Source organism: Phalacrocorax carbo, chromosome 8, assembly GCF_963921805.1.
Source record: "Phalacrocorax carbo chromosome 8, bPhaCar2.1, whole genome shotgun sequence".
NCBI classification, from domain to species: Eukaryota; Metazoa; Chordata; class Aves; order Suliformes; family Phalacrocoracidae; genus Phalacrocorax; species Phalacrocorax carbo.
In genome coordinates, this window is record NC_087520.1 from 21270375 (window position 1) to 21297854 (window position 27480).

The following is a 27480-nucleotide window of genomic DNA, read 5'->3' on the forward strand; positions in this document are numbered from 1 at the left end:
CCTTCTTCAAATACAAATAAAATAAATACCTTATCATTACCATTAAAAATTCAGCACCGGTATAGTTTAGGCCATCAAACCTATTATGAGCAAAGTGCTAACATATTTTAAAGTAATGAACCAAGCACAGTATCTAACAGCGCAGCCATTGCATTGTTCTTGGCAAGTGTGGTAGAAGGATGAAATTATATTTGTGACAAGGGACATCACTCGATTTGAATATCAGCTCTATTAAACAGAAAATAGCGAATGCATCAGCTCTACAACACCTCTGATAGCATGCTGAGGAAAGTATTTGGTAGGGTCAGTAGGTAAAAACTGAGCAGAATAATCCTCCTCATTGCTGCCTTCACAGGAAGCTCCAGAAGTAATATGCATTTACAGGGAAATTTAACAGAGGCTATGGAGATTTATTCCGTGAGAGTTTTCCTTTCTTCCATGGTAGCTGTTTGGGTTTTCTTTTCAGTTTCAGATTATGAAAATGATTATTCAAAGGGGGAAATAGCATCGTGCAGATGCCACTGTGCAAACAGTAACTTTTGGAGGAGTAAAACATTATCATCAGAAAACGTGGCAATTAGATTTACAAGTGAGCAGACGGGAAAATGTGACAGCGAGAATAAAGACTAGCTCTCACGGGGTGAAGCCACCTGTAGCGCTGACATGGGCTGATTGTGCAGCCACTGCAGAGCCTCCTGCTGCACTCAGCGGCCTGTGCGCAGTCTCTGCCATTTGCAGAGGATGCAGTGGTCTGTAGCAGGGTAACCACACCAGATATGAAGTTAGCCCCAGTTTCCCCTTGGCTAAAGCTTCCTGCAGGCTATACAAAGCCTGCTCTGCTAAAGGATAGTTCAAAAGGCTGTATGTACACCAACATGCCCTAAATTCAGCTCGACCATCTTAAGAGACAATTATGTCTCTTTCTAGAGTCTTCTTCACCTCATCAGGTTTCCACTTCTAAGGCAGGGACCCTTTGAAACCCGGTTCCAATCTCAGCCTCTGCTGGTGACCCTACTGTAGAGTTCCCACAATGGCCTAAGGCCATATTATAACCAGTCCACAGACAATTTCAGTGAAGGCATAGGGGGCAATGGTTTTAAGAGAGCATCAACAAACTGCCAGTGGCCTCATTAAGCAGGGGGCACCTCAGTCCCCAGATGCACAGGGAGCAGCACATGGGCCACTATCAAAACCTGGGACACAGCACAGGCTGCTGCTGCGGGGCTTGCAGTTGGATGAGCCTCACTGCCCTGGAAAAGGAAGAGGCAGAGAGCAGGGAGGTTAATTAGTTCATACTTTTAATTATTTTGCATTCCTAATAGATGCTACAGATATAGCCCTGGAGTCTCGCTTATTGACAAGGTAAATTTATTACATGTCAAACGGGCAGGATATGCTTTCCCAGCCAGCTATGCCCACGTGCGCACAGAGTTACCACAAACTGTGTCTAACTAGGAGAAGGTACTTCAGCCTCCAAGGTTCATCCCCTCCTTTTCAGACTGACCATTAATCCAGTCTCAGACAGGCTGCTTTACACTGGACCATGATGTGCTCTATGTGTGCTTCCTTGCCTGTGTGTGTGCACTGTTGGGGTTTCTTGTTATGGCTGGAAGCAGTCATGGCTGGGTCTGACACCTTTTCTTCCTTTCTGCTCCCTCTTTGCAAAGGAGGGAAGGAGATGTTCACCGACTGTGGTGACCTGGCCTCAGGCAGAAATGCTGGTGGGCAGGAGCTGATCCCAAGCTGATGCCAAGTATCCCCCCAGGTCCTGCCAGCATCCCCCTTCCCACACTGCGCTGCCAATGCCAGCGCTGCTCCTGCCACTGTGAGACCGCAGCTCCACAGTTTTGGCCCTGATTGCCATCCTCCCAAAGCACAAGCACTTGCTTAGTTTAGAGCATGAGAGACATTTGACTGAACATAAAGAGATGCACATAAATCTGAAATTAATCCTTTCAACAAATGCCTGCAGGAACAAGCTTCTGCTTGACAGTCAGCAGGGCCTGAGGAGGCAGGCTCTGACACCCCTGACACTGTCACACACCCCCATCAGAGTTGTACCACAAAAGAATAGAGTTTATCCCCAGAAGTTAGCAGTCACCACACCAAAATGTCTCCCACATTTCCCAGTGGCCAAGGGATCGTGGTTTCTTGCAGGTTAGCCAGTGGTGCCCTGGATCGGTATTTTAGCACCAGGCAGCTGCCCCCTTCACATCATTGAGGGAGGTTAGAAATCCAACGTCAAGTGAAGAATGGTATTTCTGTTTCTTCTTGCTGTGTGAGGGGAAAGGGGAAGAGAAAGAAGAGGTGAGAGAATCAGACCTGAATGTTTCCAACAATAATTAATGGCAAATCTCAGCGGCACACACAGAGGGCTCTGTGGCATCCATGCAGAGGGGCTTGTTTGAGCCAGAAAGCTGGCCTCCAAGACTGTTGCATCAGCTGGGAATATTGATGTGATTAACAATTATTTGATTTGGAAATCAATGCAAAGGAGATGGTTTGCTTGCTTTGTCCAATTTAGTCCATGAAATACTGGCTTCAATACAGGGAGAATTTCAGCCGAAGCAGGAAGGGGATTTTGAGGATGGGTGGAATGGGGTGTGTTTGTTATTTTGTCAGACATTCGTCTGGATTCTAGCTGGTAAAAACTTGAGCATTCAATCAAATGTTTTATGTGTGTCTATAATAATCTGAACAAAGGAACAGCTGACAGCTCACGATCATTTAAAGATAGAGCAATTTCTATTTAGCAATCTTGTGGCTGCATTTTCTGTATCTACGTGCAAGGCTTCCTAATTGTTATGTGGGTTTTGTTGCAGTTTGGCTGCAAATGAAACACTATGAATTTACAGGAAACCCAACACAAACACTAAGTCTTCAAGAGGAATATTGAGAAGCCATTTTCCTGGGTCGCAGAGCAAAGAGGCTGCATACGCACAGCTATTAAAGGTTGCCAGGTATAAACTGTTGGGCTTATATTCTAACCTTAGAAGGAGTGATAATTCATCACAGATAATTTGTATTAGAAAAGAGAGAAGCATTTTTTAAACTTTAGTCACATTAAATTGTCTCTTCCACTTTAGCTCCAGGGAGCTGCTTCCACCAATAACTCCTAGGAGTGCTGCAAGAATCCCTGGGTGAAATTTTTGTGGTGTGTGCTGGGAAACAAACTAGTAAGTAACTGATAAATGGTCTCTCCTAACATGAATATGTTTTTGAAATATGTGAAAAGTTCAGCGATGAAATCCCAGACTCCATCTGAGGGTCTCATTCTGCCACATTAATTTTTCTGAGTAGCCACTTGCTCCACAGCAACTGCTGTAAAATCAACACAAGGAAGAGCAGTAAATGACACACCAGAGCTGAAAGCTTGTCATCTTACTGTTGCCCTTGAGAAAACTATCCTCCTTAAAATCAGGAGCTTTGTCAGTTATGGTGTAATTATTTCATCACTCACTGTGGGAAACTGAGGTTTTGTCCCCCCTGCCATCCCACAGATTACTCAGATTCCCACGAAATGCTTGGTCTCTTCTCCACTTAGTTACTTTGGAGCTGCAAGAGTCTCCCTGGCTTGAGCCAAGATTAGATGTCCAACATTCAGTCAGTTTCTGAGCAAGGAAAGGTGATGAAATAAAACAGCCCGACAGCCTGTTCTGTGCTGGTCCTTCCCCAGCCCGCCAGCAGCACAGGCTGGGAGAGCTGAAGGACGTGGGCTGTACCAGGCAACTCTTTTTACAGCAGGCAGAGTTGGCTGCTGATTCCCTTCCTCCCTCACAGCTTCCAAGGCAGTGCCTCTCCTTGGGTACAAATGGTGGTGATGGAGGCTGTTTGCTCTGCTGCTGGAGGCTGTGTGAGTTCTGCTGGGCAGGGCACTGAGAACTGGCTTACTCAGCGGTGCAGAAAGAAGCAGGACTGCCTGTGGGGCTTTACTGGAGTCACCAATACCTTGGATACCCTCTGCTCACAAATATCCTGGGTTTGACCTTATCCCTTTGCCATCCTTAGGACCAGCTTCTCCATAGTAGCTGTTCTCCTTAAAGACTAGAACTTCAGCCTCCTCAGAAAGTCCTCACCTTTCTGATCCAGTCTTGACCCGCTGGGAACAAAGTACATCCCTTTGACACAGGAAATCACGTCTGCAATGTTACCACCACAATTTTGGCATGTCCGTGCAGGCCTGGGCTCCTTTGACGGAGGAGTCCCACCAGCTGAAGATACTTCAGTGCCTTGAAGTAATGAACTTCAGTGCCTTGAAGACCGCCGCAGCTCTACTTTCTGTGCCAGGACACGTTTCCCCTTCAAACAGCTCAGGAAAGTTGAAATAGCTACAGACCAAAGGAAGTGCCAAAATAACAGCTTATCGAAGAAGCTCTGCTGCTTAGAACAGATTAACATATTTTACATACAAAAGCACAGAACAGAAACATCAAGTTACTCTATATTTAAACACTGGGAAATACCAACATAATCCAAAGAAACGCAGGAGAACAATCTTGCAGTGGAAAATGCCATCAGCAGTGAGGCTGAGCCCAGACTGCAGTGGTTAGCAAGCTAAAATGATTACAGCAGTTTGGGCTGTGATCACCTCAGACCTTAGAGGTTTCTCACTAACCTTTTTTCTACAACTAAATTCCTCCCACTGTAGACAATTTGAGTAGTGATTCAATTCACTGCAGTCTCCTCTGTGAGTCATTACTGAAGCAACTCTTAAACAAAGGTTAAGCATTTTAAACAAATGGCTCTACCTTTCGAGGTGGGATGCAAACCCCAGTTGGTCCCAACTAGACATTCAGACAAAAGGGACTTCAATTCTCAGCAGTGAGGTCAGTCTACATCCACTGATGCATTTTTATTTCAGCAATTCAGAGCTATTCTTCAGCATCATTGTGCAACTTTTCAGCGAGGGTCCTTATCTCTCTGTCTTATATTTGTAATATTTATTCACACAAAACAGACCTAGCTGATTTGGACAGCGGCCATAGCTTTCCAGATCCAAAACACACCCCTACCATTAATTAATTGGAGTAATTCTGCAGTACTGGCAGCAGAGACAGCTATACTCTCTCTCCTGTGCACAGAGAAGGAACATTTTTGGTGCTTCTGCGCGTTGTGGAAAGGCGACTCTACCCACGGGAGGGCAGTGCCGGGTGCATTGTTTCTATTTCTGTAATACGCTCGCCTAGCAAAGCACCTCAAGAGCTGCCTCTTCCTCTTTTATTTCACCAGTGTGGATGGAGAGCGGCAGACGCACAGTCCCAGCCCTCACAGCACTCCATACCTCCATGGTGACAGGGTCTTTCAGCCTCTGCATCCAACCTGAGCCAGCTAAAAGCTTTCTTTTGCCACATTACTGCCCCCAAAAATCTGCACCCCTAAGGACGCTCCGCACTGGGTCTGGGCTCAGATTACAGCCCTGGAGGCAATCAGCTCTGCAGCTCAGTATTAAGCTCAGCAGCTATCTAGGAGTCTACACAGGCCCAGCTGCACTTAATTCCAACACCATTTGATGATAATACCACCTCTGCCTGTAACGCAATAGCTGAGCGATAACCAAACTTTGTGTGTGTGTGAGATAAACACTATGCAGGCTCTTGGCTTGCCTATTAAGGTGTTTGCCCTGTTGTTCTTACCGACACCAGCACTGCTGACAAAAAGCAAGCAATGCATTTTAATAAATCTGGAGAGCTCTGTTTGGTTTCCCAAGTAGCTCTGCAGACAGCTTGAAGAAAGGAAGCTACACGTTCCTGCAAACCAGGCTTCTTCGGGGAAGGGGAAGGAGAAGCAGCAAATGTTTCTGAGATTCACATGAGTGAGCGTCTGTGCAAACAGACAATCCCTGAAGCAAAGGCAACCGCAGAGCTATTTTGATTAAACAAGCCTGGGATCACTGAATTTCTTCTCATGCTGAGTCCAGGAAAGGAATGGGACGAATTCCCAGTGCCAGGCAGTGGAAGTAATGGTTTTGAGACCACCCCTTTACTGACTTTACCCCTCATTCCACTACCACCTGTAAATTCTTTGCTAAAACTAATTCTCTTAAAGCAAAACACTTTGTCTCTCATAATTCCTACCTATAGAATCAAACAGCAAAGGTTCATTCTCTGTTCCCCCCCCAAAATGCCTGGAGAGACACTCAGTGACCTGCTGCCCCAGATGCCCAACCTCCAGTTTGCACCCCTTTCCCTTCCCTTAACCAAGAGCCTTATTTTTCTGAAAACTAGGGCTGCATCGACGGGCATCCCGACCCAGACTACACGGGGTTTGCCATAGCACCCGGGTTTGCCGGCGCGGGGCGGGATGGTGCAGTGCAGCGGGTCGCGGTGTGGCGTGGTGCAGAGGGGTCCGGGGGAAAGCGGGGCCATGCGGAGGGGCGCGGGGTGGAGGGATGCGGCGGCATGCGGGGCAGAGGGGTGCAGAGGGGTGCGGATAGGTGTGGGGCAGAGTGGAGGGGTGCGGGAGGGTGCGAAGGGGTGGGGGGTGATGCGGTATGGAGGGGCGCGGAGGTATGCGGAGCGGCGCGGTGCCCCCGGCCCCGGCCGGGCTCTGGGAGCCGCTGCGCGCTGCGGCCGCCGCACGGCGGGCTTTGCTGCTCCGATCCTGCCCCGGAGGCGCGGAGCCGCCCCGGCGCCGCCCCGCGGAGCCGCCAGCGGGCGGAACGCCCCGCGGTGCGCGCCCCGGGAGCCCCGCGCCCCGGGAGCCCCGCGCCCCGCGCCCCGGGAGCCCCGCGCCCCGGGAGCCCCGCGCCCCGCGCCCCGCGAGCCCCGCGCCCCGGGAGCCCCGCGCCCCGGGAGCCCCGCGCCCCGGGAGCCCCGCGGCCCGCCCCGGCGGCGGGAGGCAGAGCTCGGGAGGCTCCTATAAACATTTGGTCCGCTCAAACAAATATGCACGGTTTTGCAGTTTCTCAGCCAATTGCGAGGAGTCTGCGTCAGAGGACTAGGCTTTATCGCAAGATTTCTTGTGATAGACCCCCTCAAAAGGCGTCTACGCCACAGGGTTTTATTTAACCACAAGTTCAGAGCACTTCCCCCCGCCCCAAGGGTGCGAGCTGCAAGATTAAGGGGAAGGAGAGAAATCCCTGAAGGAAAGTAAAATCAAAGAGTAGAGCTTGCCCTGTGTCTAGCCAGGATGAAGTAAAGAAACTTTAAACACTGAGAAAATTACGGAGACTAATTTCAAAGTTACGGACCCACCAGATTTAGCTGGAGAGCTCCTATGAAATGATGGAGACTAGAGGGCCTTAAAACCCTTAATCTATTAAATTAGAGAAGGACTAGATAGGTTGGAAACATCACACTGTATCTGAATAAAGGAAGCCGGATGGGTGACAGGCAAATTTTAAAAGCCTCCTCTAAATCACAGAATGGTAGGGGTTGGAAGGGACCTCTGGAGATCATCTCATCTTGTATGTTTTTTTCAACATAAGGTATCCCACAAGAGGTTCTCCTGGCAGCTCCACCAGCCATTGGTGCAACAGGTCGGAGCAATGCCAGCAGCCACGAGCCACTCCAGCAGCAGCGGCACAACCCAGTGAGTGCTGAGGAGGTGCAGTGATTCAGTGTTTCCTTCAGTTTTTGAAAACAGCTTTCAGAAGTGCTAGCTCATGTGTTTAATTGGTTAAATCCTTCAAGTTGTGAGCTGTTGTTAGAATTTGTTTCTGTGTTTTGAGGAGCGGGGGAAAAAAGCCTCCTCCTTTTTTAAAGTGGGAAACTACAGAACAAAACAAACATTGTTGGTTCCTTTCCAAATTGCATTTTTCATACCAGTGTAGTTTTGCAGCTAAAAGCACTGAATTGCTGAAAAGAGTTAGATCTATCTACATCTTCTCATCATAAAAAGTGACTGAGAAAATTCCCATTAAAATTAAATCTAAGCAAAGGTGGATTGCCAGATGCAAGTTATATAGGGTAGATGTCCTACAGAAGCAAATTTTCCCAGCATCGTTCCCTGTCTTTGGCCTTCTAATTGTGTTCACTTTCTCCAACTGCAGAAAGAAGCCAATTTGTCTTTAAAACAGACCAACAAAACAGAAGAACATAACAAGGTACGCTGTGGCTTCTAACGTAACCTCTTGGCTGCCTCTATGCAAACTGAAGATAATATTTTTTTCTTAAGTCAGAAAGATTCGGCTCACGGTACGACTGCCTCAGTACAACATCCCGAAGTAGACAGTTTTAACGCTGTTTCAGTCCAGTAGTTTGGCGCTGGTCCTGCCGTACGGCTGGCAAGGCAGCGAAGCCCTGTGTGTGCGTGCTGCATGTGGCACGTTCCAAAAAGGTAGAGCAGCTTTAATCCTCCGGCCTGAGCAAGTTATTCTCTGCGTAAGATCCAGTGGAAGAGAGGACGGACATGACTGGATGACATCTCTGCGGCTCTGTACCCCCAGCCTCTTCCATGCTGCGCTGGTTTATAAAAGACCTCGCTGGTACTTTGCAAAGGACAGGCACACCTCAACTCACCTCATGCCTGCACGTTTGCCTCCGTGACAAAGGCATGCAGAGCCGGACGAATCCTGTGATATGTGGTTGTACTGTGATAGGGAATTTTTACAACAAAACTGCTGAAGCCTAGATCCAGCCCTGAACCCAAGCCCTGCATCTCACTGGTGTCTATTAATGCCTCTCAGCACATTGCATGGTCTAGACTAGAGGATTCCTTAAGATCCCACCCAGTCTTATTTTCTTTGATCCTTCTAATTTCTTATTGAACCAGAAAATTCCCATTCTAACAGGGATATGATTCCAGCGCCTTTTTCAGCTTTTCCAATCTCTGTTAGAGCTTCATAACCCTGAATAAGGTGTAGCTGGTTTAGCACAGTCAATGGGCTGCAAAGCTTCATCATTTAATTTAATCTCTTTTGCAGTAGCACAGTTCCCCTTCTAGAGCCCTGCCTAATAGGCATGTATTCTGTGTCCTGCCTGGTCTGATCACAGCAACAGATGTGGCATGTGGATTAGGCACTGGACGTCCATTGTGCAGGGAGGAGGGTGGAGACGATGTCAGCGATCCGAAATGCAGAATGGGAGGGCTAGGGGGTGTTGAATGTTTCACATGCTTCGCATGTTTTCTCTTAGATGTATTGTGACAAAGGTGATCAGTTAAACTCTTTTTTTCTACAGATTAGAATAAAGAAACTCAAAAATCCTCTTTGGATACCTTGATAACACCTCCTCAGCTGGCTCATTATAACCTATTGCAAGGTATTTCACTGTATGGGTCAGGAATAACCCTTGGTACAGACAAAAGTTGGCAGTGCCCAGTTTTAAACACTGTGCTAGCTAAGGAATGTGCCTGTCCACACCTCAGGCATCTTCCAGTGCAAACCAGTAGCTCCAAACCTGCCCAGGCAAAAAAAAAAAAACCAAACCCAAAAAAAAACCACAAAAAACCAGCTAGAGGCAGCTAGAGGCCAAAAACCCCATCACTAGGAGCAAAGTTCCCCACCTCAGTGCTGGGAGCTTCCTCGCAAAAAGCCCTTGCTGTTACAGCTGTAATTACATAAATCCCTTCGATGTGTTTGTGTCAAAACCATTGACCAAGAAACAGTATTAATTAGACCTAATCCACACTTCGGAGGCACCAGAACATATCATCACGACTCGAGGGGGTTTAGGGCAGCAGAGTGTATGTCTCAGCAAGGCTTCCTTAATTTTATCCTCATGATTTTGAAGGTGTGAATGCACAGAGAGAAAGAAGAGGGAAGCAAACAAAAGAAAAATAGCAGCTTTGCAAATTTAACCCTTCTGAGGTGCAGTGAGCACACAGAGTTGTCTGTGAGGTTAAAACCTACTGTGACTGTACCTAGACAAACTGAGTATTCCCTGAAAGTTGTGCCTTTGAGAAGAAACACTGAGATATCATGGAGGTACTAAATAATCTAACTGCAAACACATCTATTTGCTTGTCTTGGAGCAGGCAGACATCTGGCAACTGCATGGGCAAAGGGCTAGATAAACCACCTGGGTTATTTACTGTAGGAAGGCAAAGGCTGAGATCCCTGGCAATGCTCCAGCCCCGAGAGCCTGATCCCAACACAACTGGATGCCCTGTACCTCCACCGTGCTGCTACAAAACCAGCCGTCTGCTGGAGAGAGCAGGAGGCCAGGCACAGGCAGAAGGAGCAGGCATTTGGAGGGTGCCCCAGGTCTTAGGCTCTGAAGAGTTAAAGCAACCAGGGGAAACTTAAAGAAAAACAATAATAAAAAAAAAAAACATACAAAAAGATCTAAGCAGCAGCTCTCACAACAAAAATGCAGCTCCAAAATTAATGAGATTTTGATAAACCCCCCCTTTAAAAATTGAATATTTCCATTTTAAAATGTACAAATACTAAAATCTTCATAAATATCCTACTAAGAAACTTCTGCTGCTGTTTTAGAGTTTCAATTGAAATACAGTGCATGAAGGTTGCCATAGCTACAAGCAAATTTTTAAATAACTTTTTCATCACAGCAGCTGCAGCATCACACAGAAACGAAGGTGAAGTGGGGAAGCTGGAAGGAGTCCGACCAACTTCAAGCTCCTAATCAAGTGACTCTGAGATTTTCACAAACACAGCTTAGAAACTTTTAATGCACTTTCTGCTTTTTAAAGGAAATACTGCCCTTTGGTTTTGGCAGCACCCCAGCAAACGCTGTCAGTTCTGTATGAGATCTCAGTCAAGAGAAGAGCTTTGTTTTCGTGCTGGAAAAGATAAAAATTTCCACTGCTGAGCCCCTACCATGGTGCAAGTGCCTGGGCACTGAAGGATGTGCTGTGGCCTCGGGTCTGCTCTGAAGGGCTTTCTGCGTGAACCGGTGGATTGGCAGCAACGTGCCTAACGATGCCACAAGAGGCACAGATTTCTTTACCCAGGAAAAGCTCTTCCTTGCCTGAGCTTGCACAGAAGAACATGGAAAGGAGGAAATGTGAAAAACAAGTGGAGCTGTAAAATGTTAGCAGAAGGCTTTTGAAGCTGTGATTTAGGTGGTCCTGCCCCCGATGGTGTTTGGCGATTCGTGGGCATCAGGAGGCGTTTTCCTCTCCTGTAAGATCTCTCCCTGGCAGGAACAGACTGAGCAACAGCACAAGCAGAAAATGGACAATTCTATGCTGTGGGCATCTGTTCAGAGGAGGGCTAGGGTATGGATAGCACTGACAGCCTCCTTTATACTCAAGCCTTTCAACCAGTGATATTAACTATGGCAAAATTCCTAGAAAACTTCAAATAGATTCATTTTGTGTCCTCAGCCAAGTATGTCCCTGTGTCCCAGTCTATCAAATGAGAATAAATAAAGAATAAAATTTCTCACAGGAAAACCAAGAGATTTAACTCCAGCACAATAGTAATTGAATTGCTATCTATAGAAAGTGGAAACGCTTGGCTGGGTTCAGGGTTTTTTTCTAAACAACAAATTAATGATCATTATTTAATACTTTATTATGAATCTGAAAGAATCATCCCAGTGATTATTATTTTTGTACAAATTGGTTCATTTATCTGTGACCTGCTTCTAAGAGGTACCTCCACAGCCCAGTGGAAGTGCTGCCTGGTGCTTCGGCGGCAACACATGAAGGCTGGTGGTGCCCTGCCATCACCTGTACAACAGTGGCGTTTACAGGCAAGCAACAGATATTAAGCCACCCAGACAAATCTTCTGGGCAATGTATTTTTATTTCAAATCTGATTTTAAATTTTCCTTCACATCTTGAAATGAAACAGCTTCCTGTCGCAATGACTCTATGTTTGTTTGTTCCAAAAATCAATATGCTTTTCAACAGGCAGTAGATAAAATTTTTGCGGGGTAAAAGAGAGAGGAAAACAAAGAGGGGGAAAGTCAGAGAAAACCTTCAAAAAATAGAAAAATGAAATTTTAAAAAATCCTTTCTTGGCATAGTCTTCTAACAAATTACATTCTTTGACTAATTCCAAGTACCCAAGGAAGTGTTCAAGGCCAGGCTGAATGCGGCTTTGAGCAATCTGGTCTAGTGGAAGGTGCCCCTGCCCGTGGCAGGGGGTTGGAACTAGATGATCTTTAGTGTCCCTTCCAACCCAAACCACTCTATGATTCTATGATCCATAAGTGCTGAGGTGGTGTAAGTCCTATGTTTAGCACAGAAAAGATTTTTAAAAAAGGTAAAAAGTCCCTCCTTTTAGAAACTAGATACTTAATGGCAGCCAGAAACCTCTCAGCGAGATAACAGCACAGCCTGCTGCAGCTGGCTTTGCCCAACGCTCCCCTCCAGGTCAGCAGTGAGTGGTCAGAAAATGGAAAATAAGGATGAGCACCAGAAAGATAACCTAGCAAATGTCTTTCGTAACAACTTTAACTTAATGTGAATTTTAGAAGTGTCTCTTTGCCAGTGCAAAAGTAGGCTAGCACAGTAGAGAGAAGGAGGGATGACAGTGAACAGAGATTTCTACGCTTGAGTGCATGTACCCTGTCAAAGGGCCAGACCTTTCAGGATATCTTTAGGTACCAGCTTTTCTGATGTAGAGTTTTTTTAAAGGAAAGAAACAGAAGATTGAAAAAAGCACAACCTGCTGTATGGTTGGGCTGCCAGAAGAACAGATTGTGAGTCACTGAAAACTAGTGACCTTAGTCAGCATATTGCGACTCCATAGCTTTTAAGCCCTGCTGTTTCTTTCCCAAGGCAGATGAGAGGCTTGTCAAAGCTGTAGCTTCCATATATACACATGCACGGTCACGCTCACATTAAAATGCTATTTCTCTCAACTGTGCAGACATCAGGATTACTGAACCTGGCATAAACTCATCATTTTCCTGGAAGTAAAAAGGGTTGCTAGCCAAAGAGACGAGCTACAGTCGGCAACAGCTATCTTGTCTTGGGGTACCAAAGGGCAGCAGCGCAGAGCCATCGCTAGAGGAGTGTGCAATGCGCAGCCGCTCATTTGAAAAGGCCTGAGATCATTTGCTGAGAATAAACGCCTCTCTGCAGCCTGCGCTAACACCTCTCATCAGCATTCACTGGACAAGGCACAGTATAAAGAAGAAATGCAGAGGCTTAAAGAGATGATGATGGATGGGAGGCAGCAAAAGGGAGCAGTGCTTAATGCCACAGGGCACTTTTCTCACCTTACCTGCAATGCAAAACATGCGAACACCTACAGACCTGTTACTGCTGCAGCAGCTCCTCTCTCTCTGTCTGCCTCTGTCTGATCCCCTCTCTATGTTGCTTCACCATTTGCTTCCATTCTGCTTTTGAAGTAGTGCACAAGCCCCTCCAGCACTCATGAAGTTTGTTTTTTCCACCAGATTCAAGCACTATCTTGAAGCAGGGAGAAAACAGTCCTGGGGGATGAGCTAGGAAAAAAAAAAGGAAAGAGAAAGGAAAACAAAAAATTAAATCCCACAATACACAGGGGAGAAAAGCCAAAAAACCACAAGGGAGCTGCCCTGAGAGAGGCAGGGAGGGATCAAGGACCAAGTGGTGGGGACAGAACACCAGCCAAGGGAAGGGGAGGCAGTAAACCTCACAAAGAGCAGCTGTGGGTGACAGCGGGGCATGCTCATATCAGAAGAAGGAGGGTGTAGGTGTTTGTCCTCATTTGTTTGTTGTGAATAGTAAGCAGAAATCCACAAGTGAAGAGTAACAAGCGTGCAACAGAGTTCAGGGCTGCTTCTCCATTTTAAGTGTTTGGACTCTCAGTTTATTCATCTGCAAAATGTGTGTATAGCCTTGCTGGTCTGCCAGAGCTGTGCCGGGGGATTCAGCCCGTTGACTTATTCAGAACAAAATAGAGTAAGATCTGTGAATAAGCACCAGGAGATGGCATAGATCAGCTTGAAAAAGATATAAAGGTGGTATATCTTTTTAACAGGTGCTTTACTTGCCCAAAATCAAGTTTCAAATCTACAGCAGCACAAACAAATACAGCTGAATTCACCTGAACAATTCTGCCGAGAGGAAAAAAAGTACAATGAAAGATCAGTATTTCTCTCCAAAATGAAACATTTAGAGGACCAGATTAGAGAGATCAGTTTTGTAAGTCAAGGGACAGGAGACAATGAGAAAACCCTTCAGAAGCGATGATGTCATCAGAGTTGTGATGCTTTCACTTCTGGTGCTTGTGCACAACGCTGGTGAATTCAGTAAGGATTTGTATCAGTTAATAACACATAACATGTCGTACATCTGACAGAGCTTCGGGAAATCAGTCACTGAGTCGCTTCACCTTCAGCACCGTGGCACCGCATTACCTCGGTGTGCTGAGAGACGTGTATCCCCGTGCAGGTTGGCTGGGGTGTGAGCTGCAGGCTCGGGCATCCTGAGGGCTGCCCTGGTTACAGTGAAGTAGAACACATGTGTACTGTGAGGCAGCATAATTAGACAGACAGAAGGTACATTGGTTTGAAACCGCATGTGAAAAATACTTTCTATTCTTCTGGAAAGACACAGCACTGTCAGTAGGACAGTCTGGGACATGAAAACTTATCTGGTTTGAAGATCCCAAGAATACCCAAAAAGAAGATGCCTTGTCAGCCAGGGCAAGCAAGGTTCGAAAGTAACTACAGTAGCCTGTAGCAAAGGAAGAACACACTGAATGGCCAGTCACTGTGGGGCTGAAAGGCAGGCTTGCTTCTGCTTTCAAAATAGCTAATAATTTCAATCTGTTCTCTCTGACCCAGCAGCAACTGTAGAGCATAGAAAACACCTGGGCAGCTCTGAGAGAAAAAAAACAAACTCTGGGAACAGCTTTCCTTCACCATTTTTCACATGAACAGATATGATCAGAACATATACTTGCTCAGGACAGACATACCAACTCCTTTTTCATTACACATGGGCTGTGCGGCTGTTTTCCTATGTGCAGGCCCATCATTCATGGAGAGCTGATGCTCAAGAGCTAGACAGAAGTTTCACGACTTTCACCTAGACACAGGCAGTCCATTGGGGGAGTGACACTGGGGGAGGTTCAGCGCCATGGAGACATAGCTACCGATTATTCGGTAGCGATATCCCATTTGCAGTTCACCAAAGGTGGCGATCTGGTATGGGAATTTGTAGGGAGTGAGGAATCACACTCTGGGGGTACACATGCGCGGCTTTGGCCCGCCATGGGAACCCCCTCACCCTTCCTGCAAGTACGATCGCAGGTGCAAGCTATTGTCAGAGTAACAACAGCCCTGCATCTGTTCCCTCACTTACACGATGGTGACTTGTTCGCCCCTCCATGTTTTTAACTACTTAAGCTTAATTTGAGGTAACAACAATAGTGCTATAATTAGTTCATGACTCACTGTAGACTTTTGAGGGAAAAAAAGCATTACTTACACCACATTTTGAGGACTGCCCTGAGAGAGATGAGACTGCAAAGACCTCTGTACCAAAGATCATCTCGATTTAATCAGTGGCCGTGTGTGGTTACCACCATACACACATGGTCTTCACTGCTGCAGCACTGCCTGGAGGCTGGGCTTCATAGTGAAGGAAGTCGATGAAGATTTGCACCTTCAGCCATCTAATATCCACCACGCCGCCTGCATTAGACATCCTGTAAAACTGTTCTGTCTCTTTCTCTTCTTTTGCAGATTTTGCTAACTCTGACATCACCTCTTTCTGACAGGGATGATAGACAAAATGAAAGTAATGAAACTTCAATACTGTCCTTTGCTTTGTGTGTTTCTCCCTCTTGTTTAATGGATATTCCAGCAGCAGGAGCTGGTGGAAGTGGTGAGCTCTTCCAAGAACTATAATTTCTAGACTGGTGAGCACAATACATTTTAGAAAGCCACAAAAACTCTTCAAACCTGAGAATACAAATTTATATGAAAAGCACATCAGTATGAAGGTACGTCTGTATCCACAGGCAACAGTGATTATATCTGATTATTTTTTGTGTAAATACATTTTCAGAATAAAAGGCTCATGACAGTTTTAAGCTACTTAGCTGAACACGCTGCTCTTGCACCTGTGGGATTTTAATATTTCTATGCTTTTAAGAGCATTGCACCACAGGGATAAGATCAGTGCGTGATTCCCTTTACTGAGTTGGAAAAATGCAATTTAGGAAGGTGTTATTATTGCAAGAAAGAGGTGGAAAGCTCATTGGTAATGACAACTCTTTACATACTTCAAGACCAAATATTATGTTCCTGATGCCTGAACAAAAAATTTGAACATAGATCCTCCAAGAAGAAAAACATCAGCCTGTGACTGGAATGAATCCCCCTATAAGGGGATGCTTGTGCTGCCGAGCCTTCGAACAGCACACAGATTGCCATTGCTGATTACACTATAGAAGCTCCCTAATCCAAACACTCTGGGAGCACATTACCATCTTCAGGAAAGCAAATCTGTGTTTATGTAAGGGTGCTGGTGGCTGGTGCAAATGCATATTCTCTACAGTCACGACTGAGATTTTGTTTTTTCTGAAAATGAGTATTTGGCATAAGACAAAGCGAAATAAACTGTAACTGTATAGCAGCGGTACCAAGCAGAGGAGGTTACAGCGGATTATCAGTCGGCAAACTTGGCGTTCAGGCCAGGGAGGCCCAGGGTTTCATTGGTCTAGTGCAGCTCACCACAGCTGCCGTTAGGAGCACTGCACCACTTTGCAGTATTTGGGGACCGTTGTTCAATCAACATCTCAGGGATTTATATGTAACCTTGATAAAACCAAGAGGAAAGAACAGAGTGAATTAAACAGTGAGCAGCAACACGGAGCCTATCAGATAAGAAAAGATTCAATCACTATATAGATATTTAACATGAGAAAGCCTGGCCTTTGCTGTGAAACCTCCCTGCTAAAATGATTCACATCAGTTATTCTTTCTGTCCTCCTTGCTGCTATCACCATCCAGAAGGCACAGCGAATGATCAAGTTCTTCTTTGATCTCCTGTGTGTGTGAAGACGGAAATATCCAAGCTGAAGAACTGAGCCCCATGGGTCTGACAGCAGATTCAATTACAACCCATGGAATTCAGTTCTCAAAGCTGAGAATACATTCATCATGCAACATTCATTTTAAGGCTGTCCTGACGCACAGTGGTATCTCATACTCCTGCTTGCTCTCTCCAGTGCCTGGCCTTCTTCCAGGTGCTGTAAAACACAAGAGTGAAACCTTCACTGCAGCCAAAGCAACTCCACCCAGGCTGTAGGTCAGCTGCAGAATAATGGCTCAAGGACATATATATATTGCAAAATAGGCTATTTTATATTTTTTGTTGGCACCAGAAGCGGCTGCATGCATAGACAGAGTGTGCCCTAACACACAGCAGAATTCTTAGTAATAAAAAATGAAATTTATAGAGAAGGAGTATAACGGTATCACATTTTGCACTTTTGTGGAAGCCTCTGACAAATTCAGAGAGGTACATTATAAATTTCCTTCCCTTTTTTTTTCAATATGACGACACAGACTCAGAGGTGAAATCTTCCAGAGTCACACAGCAATCTTTATTAACAAAATAATCCATCCAGAAGCTCAAAAAAAGAAATCTGGCACTGGTGCAGCCCTTCAGAGTCGTCCGAGTCTGGGTGGCAAAAAGGCAAGCAGAAGCCTTCAGCGGTATAGCTGCACTGTTGTGCCCTGGCACAGCTTTGTCTGACGTGACAGCCTCATCCCAGTGTGACAATCTCACCCAAAGGCAGGAATTTTGGACTACAGAGAAATATTGTTCAAACACACTGAAGATCAAAGCTGACATCTCAGAGAGGAAACATCTCATCACATCTGACAAAGCTAAAAGAGGTCACAAGTTTCATTAAACTTCATACCCCAAACCTGGAATTTTTGAGAAAAATAGATTGGATAAGATGTTGAATGATATATTCACCTGGCAATTAGATGTTATGTCTGCATAGCACTATGTATAAACAGTGCTGGTTTAGTTATCACAAAACATAATTTCAGATTTATTTGGAACATTTTATACATATTTCTTTATGTTCCAGTGAGATGAAGCATCACAAAAAATCCCTTTGGGTTCAATGAAAATAAATATTTGGTCTATAATAAAAAATTTGGAGGTCAAAGGGATTTCAGATTAAATGTTTTAGCCTTAAAAACTAAATTTAAGTTAGTTTACTTAACAGAATGATTCAAAGAATGATTTCGTTTTAGTATTGCTTTTCTTAAATTACAAATAAGTATAATTTTTTTAAGTAAAGTTGTTGAGTGAAAATTAAAAAGCATAAAGGAGTTTCCAGCTTTTCTCTGAGAAAGTAGTTTGGGTCAAAGCTGCAAAATATTTCCAATTTTTTCACTAGATAAAGCCCAACTTATTCCAACCAAAAGTTTGCCCAGTCCTGGCAGGAATTGAAAGCCCCCCCCAGTAAAGCTCACCAGTCAAGCTGAAGACAGGGGTACCGGTGACTGTGCAGCCAGCACTGCGTGGATGTGAAAACCTTATTCTTTGTACAGCTTGTCCTGAAGCAATTTTCTAAATCATGTAATTTAACTAGGAACCCACCCTTAAATTTATCTCTAAAACCTTCATCTGAAATGAATGACAAATGCCGGAGAAAATTGCAGTGAATGATTCTTGATAACACCCAGTGCCACTTTTCAGCTAAATTAGTGACACACGCAGCCAAATCAGCAGCGGCTCAGCGCAGAGCGCGTTGTCTGGCAGGATATCCAGCAGCTCCGCTGCTGCGGTATCCAACAGCGTGCCCATGCCTTTATGGCTGTAATTGCTTTCTTAGGCTGTTGAGCTAGTCATCCAAACAACAGAAATTAAAAATATGCTTCTTTAACTATTTCTCTTGCTGGGAGGGAAACCTCTGAACAAACATTTTTGCAAAGTAGCCGTCTGGTGGTACCCAAGGCCAAGTTCTGTCCCACCCATCTGTCACTTGACTCCGTCAGACTTCTATTACAGGAAAGAAAAAACAAATTAACAAAAGTCACTTCTTAAGGTCCTCAAATAATACGCAACTGTATCTGCAACTCTGAAATAAGATCCCACAGCAATAAATCTTGCTTGTCTAATTTTTTTCTGATCAGAAATACTGGAGTACTGCTGCTAAGATGATCATGGTTGACATTAAGCAAGCCATTTGCCAGCAGCCTGGCCCTTCTGCAGTAATTACTCTTCGAATCTCAAGCAGGAAAGAAAAATCAAACAATCATCAAGGAAAACATGATATGGTAAAACAGAGAAAGGGTCAGAAAGAACAAAGGATGGAAGTGCCCACCCCTTGGGACATTCCGCTCACCTGTGTTAAGTGCATGGCATTTCTATAGAGTACCTGGGACTAGCTGGCAGTACCTGGATACCAGCATGGTCAGATGTGCAGCTGGGGACACCTAATTTTGGCACTCGTTAGCATTGCACAATCGGGCACACTAATGAGAGGGGAAAATATTAAATTCCCCTCCACAAAACACAGTAAATGGACCTGCAGTAGCTCTAAGGTAGCTAGCTACCCAGGCCAGATGGGCAGATTGGGGTGCAGCGTAGGGTGCTCCCCAGCCCCAGGCTGATGGGAAGCTAAACCCACCTCTCCCTCTTCCTTGGTGAGCACCTGCAGAGCTGCCACCTTCCAGGGAGATGAGCATGGAGAGCAGACATCCCCGAGACAGGGACACAGATGGATATGCTTCAAGTTTACTATCTCAGACTTGGGAACCTGCAGCACCCCCTAGGGCAGGCAGCTCTGCTCCCTCCCAAAGCCCTGGGATGGACCTGTCCCAAAGGTCTCCCCAGGGAGGAGAGCACAGCTGAGTCTCTACCAGCACAGCCAGTGTTTTAATGAAATCCCTAAAGGGCAGGAATGGGCTGGTACATCCTCATAATTCCACAGTCATTTTCAAGGTAAGTTGGCTTCAGTGGATTTTTTACTAAATAGGAGAAAAGGTCAAACTCTCTCTCAATTTGCCTGCTGAATTTAATATCATTATAGTGCATTACTTCCTTCTGGTCTTAAAAAACCATGATGCCAGTTTCAGCCGCATTCTGCTTTGACCCTTTATCAACTTCACGTGTGCCATCCTCTCTCCTTTCAGTGTCGTTCCCAAAGTGTCCCCCTCCCTCTGAGAACACATTTATTCAAGGATTAAATTCATGCATTTGCAAACAAGAAGACAGCCCATAAAATTATATTGTTCTTCCTTTGCAAGAGCAGTGAGGAGGTGAGTCTTTTCAACAGGCCATAAATCTACTTTTTGAAGAAACATTATTTTTTCCTATTCCACCAAGGTCACTTAGTACCTCATAGCTTGGAGAACTTATTACACCAGCATTAACTATTCCTACAGGACAGACACTTAATAGGCAATCATCATATAAAGATTTACTGTTACAACAAAAGGCAAACCTTTTCAGAGTGACTAAGTAATGTTAAGTGCCTGAAGACTATTCTTCCATAAGTTTCCTTTTGAATTAAATATGTTTTAAAAGGAAAAGAACATAAAGATCCTAAAGTCATCAAGTTAATGGAATGTGTAAATTCTCTGCATTTTCCTTATCATCCCCTACTTTTTGCTCTATGTTGCCATTACTACCTTTCTTCTTAATACAACATCTACGTTTGTCTGAACATACAACCAAAGAGTGAGATTTTAATGCTTCTTAACCAGTCAATGATCTGCAGCTTCACATGATATCCAGATACTATTCAAATGAGCTCATCATGGGTGGTAATTAATTAGCACCGATGGGGAACTTGAAATAAAATATGTATATGGTCACATTTCATTAGGAGCATAATGTATCTTCTTCACCCTTACTTAGTTAAATACATTTTCCCCACAGCTAGTGGAAAAATACATATCTCTCAGCTACACTAACATCTGGTTAGTTGAAACAAGAAGGCAAACTGGAAGATGAAGTCATTCTAGAGATCTTGAGATTTAAAAAAATCCAAAAACTCACAGCCAGAAAGGACCACAGTGACACCGGAGGCAGCCATACACTCGAACTCAGCAGAAGCTCTCAGGTTAAGACTGGCCGGCTGTGTCGCAGGGTGTGAGAGCTGAGGGTTTCAGAAGCGGGGCCGTGGGCTGCATGCTCTGAGAACTTGCCGAGCAGATCTCATCCATCCCCTGTGACAGCACTGCCAGGTGCAGCTGCAGACCGGCCCTGCACCACCTGTGCGTTTGCTGGTAAGGCACTGGGCAGCGAGGAACTTCTGCTCAGTGTGATGAACCCAGACCTCAACATTTAAAACCCAGACCATCAACCATCAACCTTTAAAACCATTACTTGACCTTTCTGGTCTTTTCCATTTAAAAATCCCCATTTCTTTGACTTTCCCGCATTTCTTGAACTGTTCCGCAGAGGAAGTGTCCCCACATACGCCAGCCAGGCCAGCTACTTGCCCTGTCCCCCTTGCTTTCCACAGTAATTGAAATTTCTCCCCCGACTCACTCCTCTATAGGAGCTGCATGGCATGCTGGGCCTGCCTTGTCCTCACTCAGGGTTACACCACACCACACCAAAAACAGTCAAGCCCTCTACAGATCAGGTCTTATCGCACTCCTACCCACAGCAGAACAGCTCTTCTCATGAATTAAGGAGAAGCAAGGAATTCTTGACACCATTGCTTAGGTACAAGGCAAGCACTGCCAATCTCTTAACACACCTTAAATATTGTTAAACCCTTTCACTAAAGCTAGTATGCATGTTTACAGGCAAAGAGTGCTTAAAGCTATTAATCTTTCTGTAGTCTATAAAAATCATGTTCACCACTGAAAAATCCAAGACCAAAGTTTAGGTGCAAGCTTAAAGAAAAAGCAACCCAAGCTTTGCTCTTGAGCTAAACTGCCAGTCTCCAACAGTCCACATCAGCCATAGATACCTCAGGGCTAAGCACACCCTGCTCCAAGTCACTACATCAGTGATGACTATCAGCAGTGTCAGACAAGGAACTGCCTGTAGGTATTTTCTCTCCTAAACCCTTCAAGATGTCAAATGCATCACGTCCATAGAGCCTTCAGCCTAGCAGCTACACAACAGACAATCTCATTGTCCGTCCCCCGCCCAAAAATAGTATTTTTTTTAAAAAAGTGGAATGGTTAAATTGTATTTGGAAACAAAAAAAAAAAAAAATCACATCTCATGATGAATCCGTATCAGCCCAAGCACGTATGTTGGGCCTGGCAGAAGCAAGTGCATTTGTTCCCAATATGCTTTGTGAAACTCCCAGTTATTTCCTGGATGCGTTTTTAATTTTCAGTGGGAGTTATATTTCTACTGCCAATGTCTATGTCACGAATAACAAACATTCAATTTCCTCTCCTGTAGAATTATTCCACTCTGCTTATCTGGAGGTTCAATTCTGTTCTCTCCATTTTAATCACATTTTCCAACAACACAGTACTTTGTGCAACAGGCCGTTTTCCTTCATGAAATATAAAAATGGTTGCATATTCCATTTCATTTTTTGGCCTAAAACTTACTGATGGTTTTTGCTTTTTTTCACTAACTTAAAGAAAATACATACCAGGCATAAATCTCTAGGAAAAAAATATATTTACACCCAGTTGGCCATCTATATACATAGCAGCTGATTAAAAGCGTAATATGGAAAATTGCATAATGAAAAAGTTATTTCATATTTTTTAAAAGTTCCGGCCATCAACAACAACAATAAAGACTTCTAATACTAAGCATTATTGTTAGTAATCTCTACAGCATATCCTTACAGTATAGTTACAATATAATAGAGTTTCAGTTATACTCAGAGTGAGCCATAATATGTCACAGCCCTGCAGACAATTTCAGCAAGTTTTTATATGGAAAAATACAAACATTTATGGGCTCCATAATTTTTTTAATACATATTCCCAGATGACAGGATGAAATACAGTGTAGAGGACTGTAAACAGTCTAAAACACATATTTTGCACGTTGACACAACTGCAGTAGCAGCTGTATTAACAGTGCCCAGGTGTTGTAAGAAACAGGAGGGATGGCTGGAAAGCCAGTTTTCAGCATGCTACTAAGGGTAATGAGAACTGAGAAGTTAAAAGCCCTTGCAACTCCGTGAAACTCCATCTCTCTCTCTCCTTTATAATTTCAGCAACAAATTTTTACTTTAAATGAACAAGAATTTTCATGCCAGCTGACTAATAATGAGGATGAAGTAAAAGGCCTACCTCTTCGGTATCTGATCAGCGTCCCCACGGCAGGTGTTGGAGGCGACACGCATGTGCTGTCTCCCAGCCTGTGAAAAGGCAGGCAGGGTGGTAAGATCAACTGTTCATCTGTATCAATTCCTGGTAAATATAGTGGAACGAGGTGAGCTCAAAATGACTGGTCAATTCGTATCTTTCAGATGTGATCTAAACACCCAAAAATATAGGAAAAGGGGAAAAAGTAAACGGGAGGGAGTAGATGGGAATTTCTTGTTCCCTTCCAATTTCCACATTTTCAATAATTCAAAAGAACTGGCAATGTTTCCGCTGCTGGAAGTACACAGACATTTACAGTATTTGTCACTGCATAACTCCTATACTATATATCACTAACACAACAGTTAGGCTCTGTATAAGCAGTTAAAAACCAAACAGGCAAACATCAATTAATCACCTTTTTGTAATCCTCCCATTATTTAAAAAAAAGAATGGGATGATCACACAGCAAGGAGTTTATTTGGAAAAGCACATTGTAATAAATAACTATAATGTTAGTAATCCATTAGAAGCCAGAGGTTTGGTTTGGATTTTTTTTTTCTTCAACCAGGTTCAATATGTAAATCCTTGAAATATAAAAGATTGCTGTCTTTATATTTTATATTGTAACTATATTGTAATTATTGAAAATAAAGTACTCTGTGAACAGCAAGCAAACTTTCAATACAACCATGGACTGTTTCAGTATTAATTCACTGAAATAAACCAGTGTAATATTCGAATAATGAAACAGCTCAAGGTCTGTGGAAACTGGCCGTAGTTAATTTAGACAAAGGTATATGACGGTTAATAGAGTAGTTTGAGAGCAATCGATTGTAACCCAGTTAAGGCACCCTAACCACTGCAAGCTATTTAGACAACATTACTCAGCCTGTGGGCTGTGGACCACTGCTGTCAGGCACTAGAAACCGGTCTATGAACAATCTCATTTAGAAGATTAAAAAATGCACGTCTATCCCCACACTCTTGGCAGAAAAGCACGAGTGCTGGCAGGCAGAGTCGGGAGCCAGTTTCTGGATGCTGCCAGAGACTGCCTGCAGGTGCAGACGGCTCCTTTTTGGGCATGTGGAATGGTCCAAGAATTTTGTTTCAAATGGGCTCCATTAGAAAAGGCTGAGAAACGCTGACACAGCCAGCCTGCGGGGACCTGATGCTGCCTTCCTCTGGGATACACTCCCCTCCGGTTCAGGATTTTAACCTTGTTTCCCCTGAGCTCACCGGATCTGATTTTAAAGAAAATAATTTTAGGTGTTACTTAGACTCAACATAATGACATCTAGAATATTTAGTCAAGTATGTTGACTACAACTAATGATTACAGTGAAGAGTAAAGACGGTCTTTGATGCATGCACAAACTTTTAACAGAAGATTGCCAGAGTTGCCAGTAGGGACTTGGATATCCAGTATCCACCAAAGGATTAAATGCAGCTTTGAATCATTTTATTCAGACTTCTCCTTAACAAATCCTCCCAGGAAGGTCACAGGTAGCCATCGACATATTTGAAACCTCTTTCTTGCAAAAGGGTCCCCATCGCAACCTCAGGCCCTTGTCCTGCCGTCATGGCAATCCTCAAACCCCAACTACCCCCGGGAGCTCCAGGCCTTGCTATCCAACAACACAACTGTGGATCCCTGTCCCCAAAGCAAGCTGAGATGGAGTATGGATACCTGAAATGCTGCAGAAGAGAGTAGCTGAAGCTCATGACATTAGGGAATTGGTTCAAAAATCACATACAGAATCTATTTCAATAATAAAAATTTACTTTTCTCCTTTCTTTTTTAATTATGGGAAAAGGTGGAGAATGTATTTAATTTGACCAACACAAAGACATAAAAGTATACATTTTTATCATCAAAATAATTCACATTGTTACCACCATTCCTCACAGAAAATAAAAATAATGGTTTGCACCAAAGCTGTGGCAATTAGCACTTTTCCCATCCACTAGCCAAGCATAAGAAAAATAAGGCAAAAGAAAAGCATCATTTAGCTGAACCTGGAATGATTTTTTTTTAAATTATTTTCTGAAGACAAAATACATTCATTTTAGGTACATTACAAGGTATTTTTTGGCCTAAAACAAACAAAAAAAAATCTTTCTTCTTTGCTATTATTATTGCATGAGGGCAATTAAGAAAAATAAAACAGTATTTTTAAAGAAAAAAATAAGGTTTAATTCTGAAAATGTTACAATATTTTTACTTTTTGATTATTTACCTGATACTATTTGTTGCACTCAGTTGAGCAGTCTAAACAATTTAAGTTCGTTCAAAACTGCATTTTTCAGCAAGCAAACTATTCCGAAAAAGTAGAGAGTAACTGCCTGTCCCTAATCAGCTTAATAGATGGAAGGATGGGAGCTGCCTTATCCTGCAGGCTCCAGAAGCCCATCTCTGCACCTCTCCAACCCAACGAGGAATTTGTTGGCAATTCCATCACGGAAAATTGTGGCACTTCCTCCATCCCTTTTTTCCGTACTGTAAAACAAACTTCTGGATGCCCGGATAAGCTCAGAGCACAAAGAGGAAAAAAGCCATAAATCACCTTCAAAAAAGTAAAGGATCAATGTGAAAGAAAACCAGGTATAGGCAGTCAAACCCCTCAGCTGCAATCAAACATTGTACTTTCAAAATCAGCAGCATTTGATGGGGAGAAAGAAAAAAAGTACATATATCAACTAACTCACATCCTCTCCCTGATTAAATAGTTGTTATTTACGTGGGTTAAGATACATCTTTAAAAGCAAAAATGAATACACATAAATCATAGTGCAAAGAAAAAATGAATGCACATAACGCTACCAACACCCCTTGTTGCTGAATTGCCATTGGATTCAGAATAAAGTCATAACAGCACTGGAAGGACAACAGCAAAAAAATTGCTGCCCAGTGAAGAGAAGCATTAGAAAATGTGCAGCTTCCCTGATACAACAGTATTTAAAAGTCATTCTAAATTTCTCATCGCTTTTGCATAGATATAACTCAAAATGACTTTAAACACTTGATCTTGATTCTGCTGCTGTTTACAAAGCATAAACCTATCAAAGCTGACAGAATTACTCTCGTTTAAAGCTGGAGGAATTGAGGAAGAATTTGGCATTTTGATTCAATCTTTAATGTGCAATTTACCTTTCACGTATACAAAGCATACTGGCTTTCAGGCAGAAAATAAGCATGTAATAAATCAGCTTACATTGTTTTCAGCTCTTACTCACAGTGGAATCCCCAAAATTCATTTTATTTTATCTTTTTTCCACTCTTCAGCTTTTTCTCTTTCATTTTCTTTCCTCCTCTTCAATCACCACAGGTTTGCATTTCTCATTTTCTATTTTACATCACTCCGCTTTGTTCTCTACAATGGAAAGACAGACAGACAGACAGCAGGGAGAGAGATACAGCCAGTCCAAGGTAACAATCTCGGACACCCACATTCTGGAGGATCTGTTTCTCTCTCAAAAACATTTTAACTTTATAAAGGGAAGGGAATCAAAACTCATTTGCATACGGGTTCATTCCATCTCTTCAGCTCACATGTTTATAGCTCTGGAAAGTCCCTTTCTGATTCCCTGGCTGATAAAGAGCCAGGAAAGTAATGCAACAGCGGGGAGAGGTGAGAACCGTTTTGCTGACCTTGCAAGTGGGGCTTAAATGAAGCGCTCCATTCGCCTTGCTCGGAGGACCCAACTGGGGGGTTTGGATGCTTTTTATCCTTTAGATTTCAAGGCTCAGACCATGCACTTAGAGCTAAAGACTCAAGTCAGAGAAACCCCCACTCTTGCGCAGGAGGAAGCTCTGGTCAGGCGCTCGATACTTCAGCTTCCTGTCTGTACACTCCGCGGTCTAATCTGGGGAAATCCTGAAAACATTATCAGATGCCTGATAAGCTCTTTAGCTTTCAAGTACATAGTGATTCAGTTTCAGTCAAAACCTCATTTGAATACAGTTTTAAAATCTAAATAAAAAGCGAGACCCTAATGGTAGTCTATCATCGCTGGTATCCAAAATAACGTGACTGATGTTTAAAACTGGCATAAACAAATCTACTTTTCCATACCTGCATCAGGATGCTCAGTGTCTGTAATCTGAATTTATTAAAAAGGAGTGGAATTATGTGTCTGGTTAATTAAATGCCTCTATTTATCCACAAATAAATAACGCAGCAGAAGCAACAGCACGGATTGCTTACTCCATCCCAACGTTGCTCACCGCTGACTTGAGGCAGATTGTTTCTGAGAGATGGGGATAGCTTGAAACTCTGGTGCCCACTCATCCCACGGGTTTCTCTGGTGAAGCTGGCAAGTCTGGCAATCCTTGTTTTGTTCAACCTAGACACTCATTTACCAGGCAAACCCAGTTCACAGCTATTCATCACAGGCTAACAGCAGGGTCTGCTCT

At 43.8% G+C, this 27480-nt stretch overlaps 1 long non-coding RNA gene across 4 annotated transcripts; it reads right to left on the reverse strand.

Annotated features, from left to right (window-relative positions):
• On the reverse strand, positions 1 to 26609 carry LOC135314735 (uncharacterized). 4 transcript variants are annotated; one of them, XR_010374211.1, is made up of 5 exons: positions 26301 to 26609; positions 23049 to 23116; positions 15277 to 17044; positions 13114 to 14281; positions 1 to 4328 (listed from the first exon to the last, which is right to left on the reverse strand). It is a non-coding gene; the product is annotated as an uncharacterized LOC135314735 (long non-coding RNA). The 4 variants fall into 4 exon arrangements; XR_010374213.1 differs by having other exon boundaries at positions 1 to 2274; positions 4077 to 4328; positions 13114 to 17044; XR_010374212.1 differs by having other exon boundaries at positions 1 to 3321; positions 4077 to 4328; positions 13114 to 17044.
• Positions 26610 to 27480: the final 871 nt, after the last annotated feature.